Source organism: Oncorhynchus kisutch, linkage group LG6 (genome assembly GCF_002021735.2).
Source record: "Oncorhynchus kisutch isolate 150728-3 linkage group LG6, Okis_V2, whole genome shotgun sequence".
Classification (NCBI taxonomy): Eukaryota; Metazoa; Chordata; class Actinopteri; order Salmoniformes; family Salmonidae; genus Oncorhynchus; species Oncorhynchus kisutch.
This window is the reverse complement of record NC_034179.2, coordinates 36,528,235-36,550,557: the sequence shown is the minus strand read 5'-3', so window position 1 is coordinate 36,550,557 and position 22,323 is coordinate 36,528,235. Positions and strand designations below refer to the sequence as shown.

Below are 22,323 nucleotides of genomic sequence, written 5' to 3'. Positions count from 1 at the left end.
CTCCACTTAATATGCTGTGGCCTGCCAGTCTGTCTAGCAAGGGAGGAAATAACCACAAAGCTTTTCCTACACAGCACTTTCTTTTTTTCTCCTACCAGCCATACCCACAGTGTGGTCAGAGCAGATGAATAATAGTAATCATTGTTTAACAGGCACAGCCCGTTCAGCATTTTAAGTGGTCAGTGAAGACGGCCCACGGACACCAGTGAATGCATGGTGTTGTTATTGTTGTTGTTTGGTGATATGGAGCTTCAACCGCTTTGGTTGATTATAATTTTTTTAAGAAAGGGAAATACCTAACAGGCCTGCAGTAAGAGAGACAACACTCCTCAGCTTTTCGACTTGCTTATGAGGATGTCGCCTGCTGTTTGAATACATCTGGGGAGATCTATTTTCCTGTTTTAACAAAAGATTTAAAGATTCCAAGAGGAAGCTGTGAAGACAGGGGTGTTCCATGAAATTAGTGCCTTTTGCGTCCATTTTATATTTTAAGTAGAAATTTTAAAAGCCTGTTATGTTAAATGAAGTGCCCTTTAATATAGACCCCATGGATAATACAATAAATCAGATGTTTTATATGAATATAGGCTTGATAAAGTTCTGAAGTTGAGCATTTTGCCATATCCCTCCATCAACCCTGTGTCACTTCTAGGAAGATTTTAACCCACTTAATTCCAAAATGTCTCCAAGTTTAACATTCATTGTAAAGACCTGGTTATTTGTCTGCTTTGACAAAATAATTTCAGAAGATTATCATTGATCATGTGATTAGTGATTAATTTATGTCTGTCCCTAATTTCAAGGTCAACCCTATTACGTGAGCTGAACTCTCATTCTAATATGGTGAAACTATTCCTTTTTAAATATATATTTTTCAAAAGAAACATTGAATATCTAATAGTCAAATCATAGATTAAAAAGTAGGTGAGATGGATGTACTATTTTTGGCAATTTTCTGGTGGAAAACTGAGCGGGTCGAGCATAACATATCAACCCTGTTACCCATACTGTAGATAGAGAGGCTAGAAATGTTTTAATAAAAAATTGCCCCTCCCTGTAGGACACAACAAGCCTGTCACAAGGAGATTCATGACTTTTTTAAGAATAATTTGACAATCCCTGTTACAATCAACCTGGTTACATTATTTGGCACTTAATAGACACTAACTATGTTCATTTATTAGGGAAACTTTTTTTTATTAAGTTGAACATCTGCTTTTTATCACAGAATGTTAAAATGAGGTGAAATCCCTTATTTTTAAGTTATACTTCTTAAAAGGCAACGAATTGGTGGAACGATCCAGGGATAGAAGAGATAGAACACCAAAACAAGAGTATGTCTGAGTTTCAGGAGGGGAAAGCATTTGCTTACTCCTGGTCTTATTGTGTTGTTGTGTGAATCTCACCTCGGAGACAATTCCCCAACCTGTTATGTGTATATCTGGGCTAGAATTGGCTGCGGATCCTCCCAGGGCTCTTTCTTTATTCTGACATGTGTTTGAAAACAACCAATTAGAGTGAGATTCCAGCAACAGGATTTAGAGCTGGTCCAAACACATGGAGCTTTGGTAAATATGGATTGTGACACAGATGTCATCATGAATAAATACCGGTTTTCATTCTTCTACCAACATTCACTACTCTCTCGCTATTTGCCTTCCAAACACCTGCTCTACTTCTGAAATATAGGCCTGTAATTCCCTGATTATTTGTGTCACGATTATGATTTCACAATTCATCAAATATGATATTATGGGGCTCTCAATCACAATATTGAAAGGATTCGATTATCGTCTGATCATAGAGCTACTCTATTAAACCAACAGAAAATGTCAAAACATTAGCTGACTATTACAATCATATGTGAGTGAATACCTATAGTTACAGTTGGTTGTCATTAAAACTTGTTTTTCCACCACTCCACAATTTCCTTGATAACAAACTATAGTTTTGGCAAGTAGGTTAGGATCTACTTTGTGCATGACACAAGTAATTTTTCCAACAATTGTTTACAGACAGAATATTTCACTTATAATTCACTGTACCACAATTCCAGTGGGTCAGACGTTTACATACACTAAGTTGACTGTGCCTTTAAACAGCTTGGAAAATTTCTGAAAATTATGTCATGGCTTTAGAAGCTTCTGATAGGCCAATTGACATATTTTGAGACAATTGGAGGTGTAACTGTGGATGTATTTCAAGGCCTACCTTCAAACTCAGTGCCTCTTTGCTTGACATCATGGGAAAATAAAAAGAAATCAACCAAGACCTTAGAAAAAAAATTGTAGACCTCCACAAGTGTGTTTCATCAATGGGATCAATTTCAAATGCCTGAAGGTACCACTGTCATCTGTACAAACAATAGTATGCAAGTATAAACACCATGGGACCATGCAGCCGTCATACCACAGGAGATGCGTTCCGTCTCCTAGTGATGAACGTACTTTGGTGCGAAAAGTGCAAATCAATCCCAGAACAACAGCAAAGGATCTTGTGAAGATGATGGAGAAAACAGGTACAAAAGTGTCTATATCCACAGTAAAACGAGTCTTATATCGACATAACATGAAAGGCCGCTCAGCAAGGAAGAAGCCACTGCTCCAAAACAACCATAAAAAAGCCAGACTACGGTTTGCAACTGCACATGGGGACAAAGATTGTACTTTTTGGAGAAATGTCCTCTGGGTTGGTTGAAACAAAAATAGAACTGTTTGGCCATAATGACGATCGTTATGTTTGTAGGAGAAAGAGGGAGGCTTGCAAGCCGAAGAACACCATCCCAACCATGAAGCACGGGGGTGGCAGCATCATGTTGTGGGGGTGCTTTGCTGCAGGAGGGATTGGTGCACTTCACAATATAGATGGCATCATGAGGCAAATTATGTGGATATATTGAAGCAACATCTCAAGACGTCAGTCAGGAAGTTAAAGCTTGGTTGCAAATGGGTCTTCCAAATGGACAATGACCCCAAGCATACTTCCAAAGTTGCGGTAAAATGGCTTACGGACAACAAAGTCAAGGTATTGGAGTGGCCATCACAAAGCCCTGACCTCAATCCTATAGGAAATTTGGGGGCAGGACTGAAAAAGGCCTACAAACCTGACTCAGTTACACAGCTCTGTCAGGAGAAATGGGCCAAAATTCTAATTATTTTGGGGAGCTTGTGGAAGGCTACCCAAAACATTTGACCCAAATTAAACAATTTAAAGGCAATGCTACCAAATACTAATTGAGTGTATGTAAACTTCTGACCCACTGGGAATGTGATGAAAGAAATAAAAGCTGAAATAAATAATTCTCTCTACTAATTATTCTGACATTTCACATTCTTAAAATAAAGTGGTGATCCTAACTGACCTAAGAGAGGGAATGTTTATTCGGATTAAATGTTAGGAATTGTAAAAAACGGAGTTTAAATGTAGTTGGCTAAGGTGTATGTAAAGTTCCGACTTCAACTGTACATGTCAGCCAATCTTTCTTTTTTCAGCTAATCTAGCTAACTACAGGTGTTGGAACTTAATTTGATCACTCTTGTGTTGCTGAGAATTTTCCTGCGCAGCGTTGTGATGTACATAAATTCACTGAAAACCCGGACTTACACACATTTATATTAAACTATTGCATGTTTATGTAACCTAATGTTGGCCACCTAATAGACTACCACAGTATGGGTCATAATACCCATAAAACCTAGTGGACAAACAGGGAAATGGTTCCAATCATTTTTCCACCATTCATTTCCCGTAGGGGATTTTAGAAACTCCTAAGATAAGGGCTGTGTTTCGTGTAGGCTTACCCTGATGTGATGTTTTGATAAATCTCTCTAGGACAAGGTGACTGATCAATATATTCACCTGTATTTACCTCCAAAAATGAAATGCTAATTAGCTGCTAATGTGGCTATCATAAAGCACTACAAATGCCATGATGATATGGATAAGACTGCCGAATCGAGGCAAAGGTAAAAATCTCTGGATTGACTATTAACTAATGTTAGCTAAATGTAGTAATGAATAAATTGGCTACATTTCTTTAAATGTACAATTCTGTGAACTGTCTTGTACAAGTTTTAAACGGACACAATACCTGTTAGCAAAGATGTCAGCTAGAGATGACGTGCAGGAGCTTGCAGGGATTTTTTGTTTTGTATGATGTCTACTTTGATGCTAATTAGCATTTTTGAATCTGAGAGTAAATAGAGACAAATATATTGATAAAAGTCTTGTTGTCCGAAAGAGATTTACACGGTTATCAAAACGTCATGCCAGGGTAAGACTACACGAAACACAGCCCTTATTTTAAGTGTTTCTAAAATGAATGGTGGAAAAACAATTGGAACCATTTCTCTGTTTGACCGCTAATGGGTATTATGACACCTCCACTGTGGGGCTCTATAGCCTATCCACCAATCATGCAACATTACTCTCAAATCCTGTTGCTGCAGGATTATTGTGCTGCAACAATACTGGTGAAATGAAGATCCTACATCTGTAACTACATTAACTAGCTAGGCTTCCCCAGCATTGGTCCCACGCAGGCCCTCTGGCTTTGCAGTTTGTTCTAGTCACTCACTGAGTTTGATTCATTTACTGGTGTAATTACTGGCGATTGAAAGTCAATCACTTTCAATCCCCAGTAAGGAGACGGAGGAGCATGCTTGTACCGACAGGACGCATGTGGAGGGAGTAGCTCTGTTTTGTACCGTCAACACTGTGATTATATGTTGAAGCCAGACAGCATAGTTGAAATTAATCCTTTAAAATTGATAGATCAATATATCCCCAAGCAACCGGGAGTGAATGAGCGGTCAGTTATATATAATGGTGAACCAATCTGTGGGCAAATGGCTTCCTTACAGGAAAAAACAAAGAACTTGGAGATACAAATCAGAGCAATGCAGAGCTGAAGGATATCCATGAAAAGATAGTTAAAATCCTCTCAATGATCACCAAAACACACAAACTGTTAAAATCGGTTGTTAAAAAGTAGATTTGCTCGAAAGTAAAGTAGAGTCTTTCATGTATACAGGGTGGGCATGTGGACGAACAAAACAACACAATGTACCTTTTGGAAGTAAAGCTACCAACCTTAGAAGATGTACTGTACCAGCTAGAAACTGAGACAAAATATTGTCCCTACCAGAATACGAGGAAAAATGAGACCTTTCCAGATATGTAATCAAGCTGATATCGGATAAGCTTGGGGTGGATGTATCACTGGAGGATCTGGAGTGATGCCATCAGATCGACGTGAAATATGAGAGCGCTAAATACCCTTGCTTGGTAATCTTAAATCTGTGGAAATATCAAACAAGTCTACATTCTGAAGGCACAAGGGTAGGGGGGGATCAAAATCCATGACCAGTCCATTTGATTTGTCGAGGACGTGTCTGCTAAGCTTAGAAAAAAATGCTATTAATTCCAATCAGAGAATCAGTGGAGGAAAAAAAACCTCAAGTGTCAACTCCGATTCCCGGCAGTGCTGTGGGTATGGAATTCAGTGCTTCCTAGGTTCATGTATCAAACTGTTAAATTGTGACAATAAAATAATAACAAAGCTTATAAGCAACAGAATGGCAAAAGTCTTACCAGACTTGATACATATCAATCAAACAGGGTTTATTATCATGTTTCAGGTAAGACCAAAGTGCAGACTGTGTTGAAGTTACAATGTTTATTACAAGAACAAGGGCAGGAAAACGACAGGTCAAGGCAGGCAGGGGTCGATAATCCAGAGTAGAGTGGCAAAGGTACAGGAGGGCAGGCAGACCCAGGGTCAGGTCAGGCAGAGGTCGGTAATCCAGAGTAGGGTCAAAGGCACCGGAAGGCCGGCAGGCTCAGGGTCAGGGGCTGGCAGAGTGGTCAGGCAGGCAGGCTCTGAGTCAGGACAGGCAAGGGTCAAAACCAGGAGGCAGAGAAAAAGAGAGACAGGGGAAAAGCAAGAGCTGAGACAAAACGCTGGTTGATAAACATGACAAACAGGCACAAACAGACGTAAAACACAGGTATAAATGCCCAGGGGATAAGTGGGGAAGATGGGTGACACCTGGAGGGGAGTGGAGACAAGCACAGGGACAGGTGAAACAGCTCAGGGTGTGGCATTAATACAAAAAAATAAACACTTGCAAAAAAATACAAGAACATGTTTCAGTCTAATACAATATGTAAAAAAAATTATGACTGTTGATACACAAAAAGGCTTTTTGATACCCAGAATGGGTAGCTTCTAACTTTCCAGCTGAAAAAATACATTTTATAAAAAATATTGTATATGTCCTACAGCAAAAATAGACACACATATACACAGATAATACATTATCTGATGAAATTGCTCTCCCCCTCTGGTTTGGACTGGCAATTGAACCACTTGCAGAAAGAATTAGACCGGATCCAAATATTACCGGTATCAGTATTGGTAAACATCAATATAAACTAAACTTAATCGAAGATGATCTCCTGATATACCTGACCAAAATTGAAAACATGATGCCGCTTTTGCAAAAAATATTTTCAGAATCAAAAAAATCTCAGGATAGAAAATTAGCGTGGAAAATACTAAACAAGGGCAATAGGAAAAAGAACAACACAATCTACATCAATCCTTTAAGTGGACCACAAAACAAATGAAATACTTATGATGCTTAATAAGTGACAAAAAAATATATAAAGATAACTGTATTCCATTAATCAACAATATGAAAGCATATCAAATTAAATGGAATAATCTCCACATATATCTTACAGGTAGAATAAAACTCTTTAGAATGGCATGGCTGCCAAATTTTAGCATTTCTTTTTGGTAATACCAGTTACCCCCCACAGAAGACATTCTTTACAAAAGTATATTCGTCATAATTGACTATATATGGGCAAATCAAATTCATTGAATAAAAAGGAAAGTTGTAGATCTTCCTAAATCTGAAGGTGATTTTAATAACCTTCCAGACTTGGAATTGTATCAACTCGCTAGCCAAGGCTTTTACTTGCGACATATTGTTAAATGCACTAAAGACAAGCAATGGGTACATATTGAAGATGCACATACTCATCCCCAGAATCTTTTTTTTCACGTCTATTTTCAAAGGATAAAGCTAAGAACATTAGCAACTTCAGACTTAAGAACGCTATAACAATATGGAGGAAAATTTTCTACAACAACCAATATCGCTCCCTAAAAACCACAACCTTATGGAACAATTGTTCAAAGCTTTTCAGAATTCACCGATAAATAGGTACATGGAGAATTAAATACATAGAAACAGTTTTTTTATTTTTTATTTAACTAGGCAAGTCAGTTAAAACTCCTTATGGCTGAGATTCCGCTAACGGGATCGAGAGGAGTCACAAAAATCAGAAATATAGATAGAATTAATCACTAACCTTTGATGATCTTCATCAGATGATACTCATAGGACTTCATGTTACACAATACATGTATGTTTTGTTCGATAAAGTTCATATTTATATAACAAAAATCTCAGTATACATTGACGCGTTATGTTCAGTAGTTCCAAAAACATCCGGTGATTTTGCAGAGAGCCACATCAATTTACATCAATTTACAGAAAAACTCATTATAAATGTTGATGAAAATATAAGTGTTATCCATGGAACTTTAGATACACTTCTCCTTAATGCAACCAGATTTGTGTCAGATTTCAAAAAAGCTTTACGGAAAAAGCAAACCATGCAATAACCTGAGTACGGCGCTCAGAGCCCAAACAAGCCAAAAAGATATCCGCCATATTGTGCAGTCAACAGAAGTCAAAAATAACATTATAAATATTCACTTACCTTTGATGATCTTCATCAGAATGCACTCCCAGAAAAATTCCAGTTCCACAATAAATGTTGGTTTTGTTTGATAATGTCCATCATTTATGTCCAAATAGCTCCTTTTGTTAGCGCGTTTGGTAAACAAATCCAAACTCACGAAGTGCGTTCACTAGGAGCAGTCGAAAAGTCGAAAGGTTCTGTTACAGTCCATAGAAACATGTCAAATGAATTATAGAATCAATCTTTAGGATGTTTTTAACATTAATTCTTCAAAAATGTTCCAACCGGAGAATTCCTTTGTCTGTAGAATTGCAATAGAACAGAGCTCGCTCTCACGTCAACGAGCGTCACAAGCTCAATGCATTCTGTCAGACCTCTGACTCATTCCCCTCTCATTCGCCCCCACCTCACAGTAGAAGCATCAAACAAGGTTCTAAAGACTGATGACATCTAGTGGAAGCCTCAGGAAGTGCAACATGACTAATATCCCACTGTATCTTCAATAGAGAATGAGTTGAAAAATGACCAAACCTCAGATTTCTCACGTCCTGGTTCGATTTTATTCTCAGGTTTTTGCCTGCCATATGAGTTCTGTTATTCTCAAAGACATCGTTCAAACAGTTTTTTCTATCCAAATATCCTAATAATATGCATATATTAGCAACTGGGACTGAGTAGCAGGCAGCTTACTCTGGGCACCTTATTCATCCAAGCTACTCAATACTTCCCCCAGCCATAAGAAGTTATGAAGAACAAATTGACGGCCTAGGAACAGTGGGTTAACTGCCTTGTTCAGGGAGAGGACGACAGATTTTTACCTTGTCAATTCAGGAATTCGATCTAGCAACCTCTCGGTTACTGGTCCAACGCCCTAAACACTAGGCTACCTACCACCCCAAAAAATGACTTGGTAACAGGAAGTACATTAATTTCCATGACATAATTAAAAAGTAATTTTGGACTGACCAATGTAGATACTTTCAAATACATGCAACTTAAAAGTTACATACAGTGCCTTGCGAAAGTATTCGGCCCCCTTGAACTTTGCAACCTTTTGCCACATTTCAGGCTTCAAACATAAAGATATAAAACTGTATTTTTTTGTGAAGAATCAACAACAAGTGGGACACAATCATGAAGTGGAACGACATTTATTGGATATTTCAAACTTTTTTGGGGATTCAGGTCTGGACTTTGACTTGGCCATTCTAACACCTGGATATGTTTATTTTTGAACCATTCCATTGTAGATTTTGCTTTATGTTTTGGATCATTGTCTTGTTGGAAGACAAATCTCCGTCCCAGTCTCAGGTCTTTTGCAGACTCCATCAGGTTTTCTTCCAGAATGGTCCTGTATTTGGCTCCATCCATCTTCCCATCAATTTTAACCATCTTCCCTGTCCCTGCTGAAGAAAAGCAGGCCCAAACCATGATGCTGCCACCACCATGTTTGACAGTGGGGATGGTGTGTTCAGGGTGATGAGCTGTGTTGCTTTTACGCCAAACATAACGTTTTGCATTGTTGCCAAAAAGTTCAATTTTGGTTTCATCTGACCAGAGCACCTTCTTCCACGTTTGGTGTGTCTCCCAGGTGGCTTGTGGCAAACTTTAAACAACACTTGTTATGGATATCTTTAAGAAATGGCTTTCTTCTTGCCACTCTTCCATAAAGGCCAGATTTGTGCAATATACGACTGATTGTTGTCCTATGGACAGAGTCTCCCACCTCAGCTGTAGATCTCTGCAGTTCATCCAGAGTGATCATGGGCCTCTTGGCTGCATCTCTGATCAGTCTTCTCCTTGTATGAGCTGAAAGTTTAGAGGGACGGCCAGGTCTTGGTAGATTTGCAGTGGTCTGATACTCAAATCAAATCAAATCAAATGTATTTATATAGCCCTTCGTACATCAGCTGATATCTCAAAGTGCTGGACAGAAACCCAGCCTAAAACCCCAAACAGCAAGCAATGCAGGTGTAGAAGCACGGTGGCTAGGAAAAACTCCCTAGAAAGGCCAATACCTAGGAAGAAACCTAGAGAGGAACCAGGCTATGTGGGGTGGCCAGTCCTCTTCTGGCTGTGCCGGGTGGAGATTATAACAGAACATGGCCAAGATGTTCAAATGTTCATAAATGACCAGCATGGTCGAATAATAATAAGGCAGAACAGTTGAAACTGGAGCAGCAGCACAGTCAGGTGGAAGTTGAAACTGGAGCAGCAGCATGGATACTCCTTCCATTTCAATATTATCGCTTGCACAGTGCTCCTTGGGATGTTTCAAGCTTGGGAAATATTTTTGTATCCAAATCCGGCTTTAAACTTCTTCACAACAGTATCTCGGACCTGCCTGGTGTGTTCCTTGTTCTTCATGATGCTCTCTGCGCTTTTAACGGACCTCTGAGACTATCACAGTGCAGGTGCATTTATACGGAGACTTGATTACACACAGGTGGATTGTATTTATCATCATTAGTCATTTAGGTCAACATTGGATCATTCAGAGATCCTCACTGAACTTCTGGACAGAGTTTGCTGCACTGAAAGTAAAGGGGCTGAATAATTTTTCACGCCCAATTTTTCAGTTTTTGATTTGTTAAAAAAGTTTGAAATATCCAATAAATGTCGTTCCACTTCATGATTTTGTCCCACTTGTTGTTGATTCTTCACAAAAAAATACAGTTTTATATCTTTATGTTTGAAGCCTGAAATGTGGCAAGGCACTGTATCACGAAATGTCGATTTGAAATCTGAGAAAAACGAATTTGTACAATTTAAGGACAATTGACAAACAATAACGCAGGCACTAGGAATGGGTGTGTGAACATGTGGGTCTGGGCAGATGAGATGTAGTCATTGTTTGTGTGCATCTGTAAGTTGTTGTTAGTATGTATAAGTTTGAATCTGGAGTGGGAAAAACCTGTAATAAAAAAATTAAGCAAGTCACCACTTCTGAGTTGTCCACAAATAGACCAGGCTCTGATTGGCAGACGTTCACAAAGTGACCACTTCTCACCTGGGGCTATTGTCAGAGGTGACTTTCCCCCAATTACTCCACTTAGATTTGGAATTTATCAATTAAGGGCTCATAAGAATAATTCCAAACCGAGGAACTGCAAGTAGCAAGAGGTTAGCTTTGAGGACTTCAACAAGCGCTCACAATTGGGTATTTATAGGCATATGTGTCAGGGTAAGTTTGTGGTTTCATGGAACATGACAGCACACTTCACACAAAGTATTTGCTATGAAAAGTACCACAAAGCAACTGAGTCTACGATATAAATGCCTTGTTCAGGGGCAGAATGACAGATATTTACCTTGTCAGTTTGGGGATTCAATCTTGCAACCTTTTGGTTCCTAGTCCAATGCTCTAACCACTAGGCTACATATCTAAACATATCTAAAACTAAAAGCATTGTAGTTGATACATTTCCTAAGATCTAGACCTCAGTTGAATCTGGTAATGAATGATGTGGCTGTTGAGCAAGATGAGGAGACCTCCTGATGTGACCTTAGACTAAATTGTCATGGTCAAGACATATTGATTCAGTTGTTGTAAAGAGTAGTCTGTCTGTGTTAAAGAGATTATACTCAGCATTTTTAACAACACAGTCGACCCAACAAGTCCTGCAGGCTCTAGTTCGATCTAATCTTGACTATTGCCCTGTGATATGGTCAAGCACTGCAAATAAGGACCTAGAAAAGCTGCAGCGGGCCCCAAACAGAGCAACATATCTTACCCATCAATGTACACATAGGGCTAATGTCAACAGTATGCATGTCAGTCTCTCTTGGCTCAAGGTAGAGGAGATATTGACTGTAACAATTCTTATTTTTGTGAGAAATATAATTTTGTTAAATTCCAAATTGTATGTATAATCAATACGGGCATATTTACCCCACCAGACATTCCAACAGGTGTCTCTTCACAGTCCCCAAATTCAGAACAAATTCAAGACAAGGCACAGTATTACAGAGAGCCATGATCACATGGAACTCCCACACATCTCAAATTACTCAAGCAAATAGCAAAATGAGCTTTAAAAAAACAAATAAAACAACACAACGAACTTGAAGCACTCAACCTGCTCCACTTCAGCCCCGTCAATGAGAATGGGGGCGTGCTCGGTCCTCCTTTTCCTGTAGTCCACAATCATCTCCTTTGTCTTGATCATGTTGAGGGGAGGTTGTTATCCTGGGACCACACAACCAGGTCTCTGACCTCCTCCCTGTAGGCTGTCTCGTTGTTGTAGGTGATTAGGCCTACTACTGTTGTGTCATCTGCAAACTTAATTATGGTGTTGGAGTCATGCCTGGCCATGCAGTCATGAGTGAACAGGGAGTACAGGAGGGGACAGAGCAACCACCCCTGGTCCTCGTGTTGAGGATCAGCATGGAGTATGTGTTGTTACCTACCCTTACCACCTGGGGGCGGTTCGTCAGGAAGTTCAAGCTCCAGCTGCAGAGGAAGGTGTTTAGTCCCAGAGTCCTTTTGCTTAGTGATGAGCTTTGAGCGCACCATGGTGTTGAACATTGAGCTGTAGTCAAATAATAGCGTGTCTTTTTCCGTTATGTGTCGGAACCCAAGAAGACTAGCTGTCTCCATTGGCGTCGGCTATTGGGGATCCCAATAAAATCAAATAAAAATATAATAAAATTCCAGAATAGATAGTTTTGAATAAACATGTCTGGTACATTTCCCACAGTCAATTGTTTAAGTCGTAGCTATTCTCCTAGCATCTCATATGGCATCTGACCAAGGTCTTTCCTGCATTGTCCCCCAAAAATCAATTAAGCAATCATTCACTGTTGTTTGGAATTTTGGATGTGAATGGCTATTTCTGGGTATTGAATACTAGTGTGCTCTGGAACCCACTGCTTTGAATCTTGCTTTGTCCAAACTGCTGTTTCAGTGGATAGAAGACTGTATGTCGCTCTGGATAAGAGCATCTGCTAAATAACTAAAATGTCAAATATAAGACTGTGAGAGTGGATTTGAAGCAGATGTCTTACATAGAGACAAGGCAAGGTAATAATCATAGCGCTCTGCCAGGATAGGAGTCTTACTAGACATAATGGAAATCTCATCATTCCAGTATCACCGGAATAGGATAAAGTTCCCTTTAGATACTGATCTAAGGTCAGCTTAGCATTTTAGTTGCCATAGTGATTAAAGGGTAGGCTGATCCTAGATCTGTGCCAAAGGGAACTACTATCCAGAGCAGCAACAGCAGAATAAGATGACGTTGCCACCAGACAATGATCTGAGTCCAGTTAAGACATTGATGACTAAGGTGAAGCTGATCCTAAATCTATTCATATGGGAAACTTTGAGCCAGAGCCGTAACACCAGTGGCATCACATCCTGCCTCACATTGTTTGTGTTCTCCTACACCACATGACACTGTTTCAATTCATTGGTGGACACACAAAGTGCTCCTCAGGAGTGGCTAATAGAATTAGCATCTGTCATTCCAGGCCTGTGCCTTCATGTTTCACTGTCCCCCCATAGCTAGTGGAGAGGGAAATGAAGAAACATATTGCTCCCATTATGTCTTGGCATTTTCCATAGAAATGTACTGACTGTGTTCCGTAGGAGCAGGGAATGATGTAGGCCAAGATGATGGCTTTGGCAGCCTGAGACAGGAGCGCTCCGACGAGTTAACACTCCAGTGGAGGACAATAGAAAATGTTCCAGTCACAGTTTAGAGACGGCAGCGTTAAACGTTCCTTGGCACTGTTACTATTGTTTAACTGTTCAGTGAGTCAGAAATGAAGGGGCCTTTTGTAGAGATTTGATTGTTGCTGGTGTTGGACAGATTGGAGCCGAGGGCACACACAGATGCAGCCAAGTGCACACACAGATAACACACACATACAGTACACGCACCCACACAGACAGGAACACACACAGACACACATACATACAGCCCACACACACCAATAAGTCTAATAGCCACGCACACACTCATTGACATCTGAAGAACCCCGGAACCAGGGTTTCTGTTAGGAAAAAGTGGTGCTGGACAACGTGACCTGAAAGATTTTAATTTACTGGCCATTTGAGAAATTTACCGGACCCATAGTCATTGGGTGCATGACCTAATGGGCATCCACCCATGGTGCTCAGAATGACAGAAATCACATTACAATTTATCTTAACAGAACATGCATCTCCTGTAATGAAGCCACCAATAAAAAGTACAATTTCAAACACTTACCAAATTGCAATTTGCGGGAAAACACAATTTTAAACTGCACACCTGATGTGAGCAGGATGAAAATCTCCATTAGAAACTTACACTGAGTGTACAAAACATGCTCTTTCCCTGACATAGACTGACCAGGTTGTGACGAAAATCCAACTCTGTCTGCCTAATTCTTTCTCTCTGCTCTTGTTCTCTTTAACAGGATATCAGTTGGCAGAGCTGGGAGGATCCTCAGTGAAATTGGACACACCTGGACACGCGTGTGTCCCGGGGAAAAACACACCTTTCCCCTATACATCGAGGAGACTCTCTCCACGCAGACACACCGCTCGTTTTTTTTGTGACATTTTGGGGCTTTTTTGTGTTAGTTTATTTTTGGCACCTCTCAAATAATCAATCAACCAAATGTATTTATAAAGCCCTTTTTACATCAGCAGATGTCACAAAGTGCTATACAGAAACCCAGCCTAAAACCCCAAACAGCAAGCAATGCAGATGTACTGTAGAATCACGATGGCTAGGAAAAACTCCATAGAAAGGCAGGAATCTAGGAAGAAAGCTTATGCCTGTGCCGGGTGGAGATTATTAGAGTACATGGCCATTCAAGGCCAGATTGTTCTTCAAGATGTTGAAACGTTTATAGATGACCAGCACGGTCAAATAATAATCTCAGTGGTTGTAGAGGGTGCAACAAGTCAGTATCTCAGTAGTACATGTCAGTTGTCTTTCCATAGCCGAGCATTCAGAGGTCGAGACAGCAGGTGTGGTAGAGAGAGAGAGAGAGAGAGAGAGTCGAAAACAGCAGGTCTGGGAAAAGGTAGCACGTCCGGTGAACAGGTCAGGCTTCCCTAGCCGCAGGCAGAAAAGTTTAAACTGGAGCAGCAGCACAATCAGGTGGACAGGTGGGGAGAGCCAGGTGTCATCAAGCCAGGTATTTCTGAGGCATGAACTTGGGCTCAGGTCCCCCGGGAGGGAAGGGAGAGGGGAGAGTACTTCAATTCACACAGGACACCAGATAAGACAGGATAATTACACAAGATATAACAGATTGACCCTAGCCCCCCGGCACATAGAATATTGCAGCGTAGATACTGGAGACTGAGACGGGTGGGTCGGGGGACACTGTGGCCCCGTCCGACTATACCCCCGGACAGGGCGAACCAGGCAGGATATAACCCCACCTAAATTTGCCAAATTCACCAATAGGGGAATATCAACAGACCACCAGCTTACTACCAGCCAGGCAGAAACAGCAAAGCAGTTCATCGCTCCAGTGCCTTGCCATTCACCTTCGCACCGTTGGCCCAGACTACATTCAGTGATAGGACCTACTGAAGAGATGAGTCTTCAGTAAAGACTTAAAGGTTGTTGCCGAATCTGCGTCTCTCACATGGACAGGCAGAACATTCCATAAAAATGGAGCTCTATTGGAGAAAGCCCTGCCTCCAGCTGTTTGCTTAGAAATTCTAGGGACAATAAGGAGGCCTGCGTCTTGTGACCTTAAGAGTTTATGTAGGTATGTACGGCAGGACCAAATCGGAGAGATAGGTAGGAGCAAGCCCATGCAATGATTTGTGGGTTATCTCGGTAGCCGGAGAGTAGAGCATTGCAGTCGTCTAATCTAGAAGTGACAAAAGCATGGATTAGCTTCTCTGCATTATTTTTGGACAAAATGAAGATGGAAAAAAACTATCCTTGAAATATTCTTGGTATGTTTGTCAAAAGAGAGATCAGGGTCCAGAGTAACGCCAAGGTTTTATTTGAGACAACTGTACAACCATCAAGATTCATTGTCAGATCCCTTTGTTTCTTGTGACCTAGAACTAGCATCTCTGTTTTGTTCGAGTTTAAAATAAAGAAATTGCCGCCATCGACTTCCTAATGTCTGAAACACAGGCTTCCAGGGTATTTGGATGTTTCATCGAAATGTACAGCTGCGTGTCATCCGCATAGCAGTGAAAGTTGACATTGTGTTTCCGAATGGCATCACCAAGAGGTAGAATATATAGTGAAAACAATAGTGGGCCTAAAACGGAACGTTGAGGAACGCAGAAACTTACAATTGATTTGTCAGAGTACAAACTATCCACAGAGACGAACTGATATCGTTCCAACAGATAAGATCTAAACCAAGCAAGAACTTGTCTGTGTAGACCAATTAAGGTTTCTAATCTCTCCAAAAGAATGTGGTGATCGATGGTGTCAAAAGCAGCACTAAGGTCTATGAGCACCAGGACATATGCAGAGCCTTGGTCTGACGCCATTAAAAGGTAATTTGCCGCCTTCACGAGTGCAGTCTCAGTGCTATGATGGGGACTAAAACCAGACTGAAGCATTTTGTATTAATTATTTGTCTTCGGGAAGGCAGTGAGTTGCAGCGCAACAGCTTTTTCAAAATGTTTTGAGAGGAATGGGAGATTTGATTTCCGGGTCAAGGTTTAGATTTTTCAAGATATGCTTTATTACTGCCACGTTTAGTGAGTTTGGTGGATAGGGGCCTTTCTATTATGTTAAATATAGGAGGGCCAAGCACAGGAAGTAGCTCTTTCAGTAGTTTAGTTGGAATAGGGTCAAGTACGCAGCTTGACGGTTTTGAGGACATTACTATTTTCATGAATGTGTCAAGAGATACAGGATTGAAAAACTTGAGTGTCTCCATTTGATCCTAGGTCCTGGCAGTTCTGTGCAGACCCAGGACAACTGAGCTTTGGAGAAATATGCAGATTCAAAGGGGAGTCCATCATTTTCTTTCTAATGATGATGATTTTTTTCATCAAAGAATTTATCCCTGCTGAAGTGAAAGCTATCCTCTCTTTTTGAATGCTGCTTTTTAGTTATCTTTGTGACAGTATCAACAATACATGTTGTATTATTCTTATTCTCCTCAATTAGTTTGGAAAAATACGATGATCGAGCAGCAATGAGGGCTCTTCGATATTATACAGTACTGTTTTTCCAGGCAAGTCATAAGATTCCCAGTTTGGTGGGGCGCCATTTCCATTAAAATTTGCTGGAAGCTTGCGTCAGGGCTCTGGGAGTTTCTGTATACCAGGGAGCAAATTTCTTGTGACAAAGGTTTTGTTTTTAGGGGGGCGACTGCATCTAGGGTATTACACAAGGTTAAATTAAGATCCTCAGTTTGGTGGTTAACGGATTTTTGTACTCCGATGTCATTGGGTAGGTGAAGGGAGTCTGGAAGGGCATCTAGGAATCTTTGGGTTGTTTGAAAATTTATAGCATGGCTTTTGATTATCCTTGGTTGGGGATTATTTGTTGAGATTGCAAACATAATAAAATGGTGGTCCGATAGTCCAGGATTATAAGGAAAAACATTTAGATCCACAGGAAAAAAATAGATTCAGGGTATGACTGTGGTAATGAGTAGGTCCAGAGACATGTTGGACAAAACCCACTGAGTCGATGATGGCTCCGAAAGCCTTTTGGAGTGGGTCTGTGGAATTGTCCATGTGAATATTGGAAGTGAGGGATCTAACATTAAGTAACCCTATTGAGATGTGAGCTATCGGAATCTCTTTCAATAATGACAGGAATGGATGAGGTCTTTATTCCAGTGAGATTGCTAAGGTGAACACCGCCATTTTGTGTTTTGCTCATCCTAGATAGAGGCACAGACACGGTCTCAATAGGGATAGCTGAGCTGACTACACTGACTGTGCTAATGGCAGACTCCACTAAGCTGGCAGGCTGGCTAACAGCCTGCTGCCTGGCCTGCACCCTATCTCATTGTGGAGCTAGAGTAGTTAGAGCCCTGTCTATGTTCATAGATAACATGAGAGCACCCCTCCAGCTGGGGTGGAGTCTGTCGCTCCTCAGCAGGCCTATTTCTGGGTAAGTCCCAGAAAGAGGGACAATTATGTACAAATTAAATATTTTGGGAGGGGCAGAAAACAGTTTTCAACCAGCGATTGAGACTCTGCTGTAGAGCTCATAACTCCCCCTAACTGGGAGGAGGCCAGAGACAATTACTCGATGCCGACACATTTTTCTAGCTGATTTACAAGCTGAAGCTATGTTGCGCCTGATGACCTCTGACTGTTTCATCCTAACATCATTGGTGCTGACGTGGATAACAATATCCCTATACTCTCTACCCTCTCCAGTTTTAGCCTTAGCCAGCACCATCTTCAGAGTAGCCTTTACATCGGTAGCCCTGCCCCATGGTAAACAGTGTATGATCGCTGGATGATTATTTTTAAGTATAATATTGCGGGAAATGGAGTCGTCAATGACTAGGGTTTTCAATTTGTCCGAGGTAATGGTGGGAGGCTTTGGCGGCTCAGACCCTGCAACGGATGGAGGAGAGACCTGAGAAGGCTCGGCCTCTGACTCCGACTTGTTGCTTAGTTTCTGTAGGCTGAATGAGCAACACAGGTTGAGCATGCCGACAGTATTTATTTCCTGAAGCATTGAGAAAATTGTGCGGCTGTAGGGACTGTGCAGGGTGGATTTATACTGCTATCTGTACTTACTGGTCATCCTTTCCTCCACGTAAATTGCCCTTGCCTAACGATTGCATTTGAAGCTGTGCTCACAACATGGCTTTCCTCACCATAAGGTGATAATTCTCCTGTATATTATGAGTACAGCGACTGCAATTAGATGGCATAGTGTTAATGTTACTACTTTTTTGGCTGGTGGATGTCCTGTAGAACCATGTCCAGATAAAGCCGCCCAGGGTAAAAAAGAGAAATAAAACTAAGACATTGGTAAATGTATTAAAAGTTAAAACCGAAAAGTTTGGCAGATAGCCAAGTAGCAACAAACAGTAAAACAGCACGGAGACAAGCCCAGAAGATGAGGGCGGAGCACAAGTTGGCTTTCTTACTGCCGCCAAGAGTCGTGTGCATGACTCAACACCCCTGAGTATCAATATCAATGCACGCATCCACTCACTTACACTACTAACTACACACAACATTGTTATTTAATACATATATTTTTGTTATTTCTTTATCTCTGCATTGTCTCCCTCTTTGTTACGGGCTACGAGACGGCTAGTAACAAGTGGGGGCTCGCCCGGGATATGAGGTTGGTTCCAAGACATTTTTGCGTATAGTATTTTTTTGCATTATGATGAGTTAATGCTAATTGGGATGCGCTTTGGTTGGTATTCACTGCCTAGTCTTATAAGTGTTCGGTATCAGTCATTTTGGTTGTCCGGTGACATCATCAATGCTAGTGTTTTGATAAACTCTGTATGTGCTTTTTTCGCATCTTTTGTTACAGCTTTTTTGAGTTGCGCTGTTTGATAGGCCCAGGGTTGGTTGCCTTTGTTTGGTCAACTTGGTTGTGTGCTGCATTGGAGAGGAACATTGGTTAGTTTTCAGGCCCCTGCCCAGGTTGGGAACTCTTGCTCCACTCGCTGTAAGGACATTGGTCCGAGGAGGTGAGTACAATCTTCTGTGTACCTCAGTGGGAGATTTGGGTAGGGTAGTGCTATTCGCTACTCGGAGCTATAGCCTTTCATTTCCCCTGTTAGGCTTAGCGACGGAATACATTGGAAATTGTTATTTTGTTTGCTATATTTGTTTGCTGTCCGTGGACGGAGCAGTTGTCTCGGGGGCATGACCGTGGCTTGGGGGGATCCGCCAGGGTACTGTTTTTTTCCCGTACCAGCGGGCTACTGTGCATAATTACCCACCGTGAATCTGCACGAAGACCAGGGTTGAGCTATTGTAGGATTTGGGGAAGTTCCTTATATACAGTACCAGTCAAAAGGTTGGACACACCTAATCATTCCAGTTTTTTTTTATTGTTTTCTACATTGTAAAATAAAAGTGAAGATATCAAAACTATGAAATAACACATATGAAATCATGTAGTAACCAAAACATGTGTTTGAGCCAATCAGTTGTGTTGTGACAAGGTAGGGGTGGTATACAGAAGATAGCTCTATTCGATAAAAGACCAAATCCATATTATTTCAAACAGCTCAAATAAGCAGAGAAACGATTACGTTAACTTCTTGGTGACGGGGTAGTATTTTCACATCCGGATGAAATGTATGCCCAAATTCAACTGCCTGCTACTCATCCCCAGAAGATAAGATGTGCATATTATTAGTATATTTGGATAGAAAACACCCTGAAGTTTCTAAAACCGTTCGAATCTTGTCTTTGAGTATAATATAACTTATTTAGCAGGTGAAACCCCGAGGACAAACCATTCAGATAAATTTTTTGAGGTCACTCTCTTTTCAATGGGATTTCATTGGGAATCCAGGTTTCTAAGGGACCTTCTTGCAGTTCCTATCGCTTCCACTGGATGTGGAAGCGGTCTTTAGAAATTGGTTGAGGTTTTTCCTTTGTGTAATGAAGAAGTACGGCCATCTTGAACGAGGGTCACTTGAAGTGTACTGTTAGATAGAGGCGCGTGACCATAAAGTTAGCTACAGTTTGTTTTCCTCCTGTATTGAACACAGATAATTCCGTCTTCAATTTTATCGATTATTTATGTTGAAAAATAGCTAAAGTTGTTATACAAAAGTAGTTTGAAATGTTTTGGCAAAGTTTTACAGGTAACTTTTTAGATATTTTGTAGTCACATTGCGCAAGTTGGAACGGGTGTTTTTCTGGATCAAACGCGCCAAATAAATGAATTAATCGAACAAAATGACCATTTGTGATGTTTATGGGACATATTGGAGTGCCAACAAAAGAAGCTCATCAAAGATAAGGCATTCATTTTATTTTTATTTCTGCGTTTTGTGTCCCGCCTGCAGGGTTGAAATATGCTTTTCTCTCTTTGTTTACGGAGGTGCTATCCTCAGATAATATCATTGTTTGCTTTTGCCGAAAAGCCTTTTTGAAATCTGACATGTTGGCTGGATTCGCAACAAGTGTAGCTTTAATTTGCTATATTGCATGTGTGATTTAATGAAAGTTAGATTTTTATAGTAATTTATTTGAATTTGGCGCTCTGCATTTTCCCTGGCTTTTGGCCATGTGGAACGCTAGCATCCCACATATCCCAGAGAGGTTAAGACATGGCGGTCAGTCAATCCGGGACAGATGCTGTCGTAAAAACCATCAAGCACTATGATGATCTGGCTCTTATGAGGACGGCAAAAGGAAAGGAAGACCTAGAGTTACCTCTGCTGCAGAGGATAAGTTAATTTGAGTTAACTGCACCTCAGATTGCAGCCCAATTAAATGCCTCACAGAGTTCAAGTAACAGACACATCTCAACATCAATTGTCCAGTCCAGGAGACTGCGTGATGGTGTGGGGGTGCTTTGCTGGTGACACTGTCTGTGATTTATTTAGAATTCAAGGCACACTTAACCAGCATGGCTACCACACATTCTGCAGCTGTACTCCATCCCATCTGGTTTGCACTTAGTAGGGACTATTATTTGTTTTTAAACAGGACAATGACCCAACACACCTCCAGGCTGTGTAAGGGCTATTTGACCAAGAAGGAGATTGATGGAGTGCTGCCTCAGATGACCTGGCCTCCACAATCACCTGACATCAACCCAATTGAGTTGGTTTGGGATGAGTTGAACCGCTGAGTGAAGGAAAGGCAGCCAACAAGTTCTCAGCGAATGTGGGAACTCCTTCAATTCCGCATGAAGCTGGTTGAGAGAATGCCAAGAGTGTGCAAAGCTGTCATCAAGGCAAACGCTGGATACACTAAAGAATCGCAAATATAAAATATATTTTCAGTTGTTTAACACTTTTTGGTTACTATCTGATTCCATATGCGTTATTTCATAGTTTTGATGTCTTCACCATTTTGTACAATGTAGAAAATAGTAAAAAATAAAGAAAAACGCTTGGATGAGTTGGTGAGTCCAAACTTTTGACTGGTACTGTATCTCATCTCTCTCCTGTGGTGCCCAGTGTGATTCTCTTCTCTTGTTGTGGTCTGTGCTGGGGTGCTCAGCTGAGGGGAAGAGCAAGATTGTTTTTTAGCAGTCACTTGTGACTATGTCATCTAATGTCGATGAGTTCATTCGAATTCTATCAGAGGAACTCTTAGAATTATGTCCTGAAGAACAGCTGTTGAAGATTGCTGAACATTCCCAATCTGATGGAGAGTGGTATCCTCGTAGTTACCACTGGAGCAGGACTCGCCATCCCCCAGCCCTCTCTCCGTTTCGCTACAATGGTCACTCCGTCTGTTAGTCTTCCATAAAGAACTGCTTCTGTTACAGTTTGAGCATGACCATGTTATACATGAAAGGTAATTGGAATTTAAACAGGATTTGGAGTACGCTAAAATCAAGCTGCAATGGGCGGCTAGAATTGTTATGGGATGGAATGCTCTCGGGGGGAAGTTTACTTAGGGAAGGTGGCCCTGATTCACCTAGTGGTCCC

General features: G+C 40.9%; 1 protein-coding gene across 1 annotated transcript in view; it reads right to left on the bottom strand.

Moving 5' to 3' along the window:
- The window catches only part of LOC109892766 (delta-sarcoglycan-like), a 313,752-nt gene that overhangs the window by 95,031 nt on the left and 196,398 nt on the right, over positions 1-22,323 (bottom strand). The window lies entirely within an intron of this gene.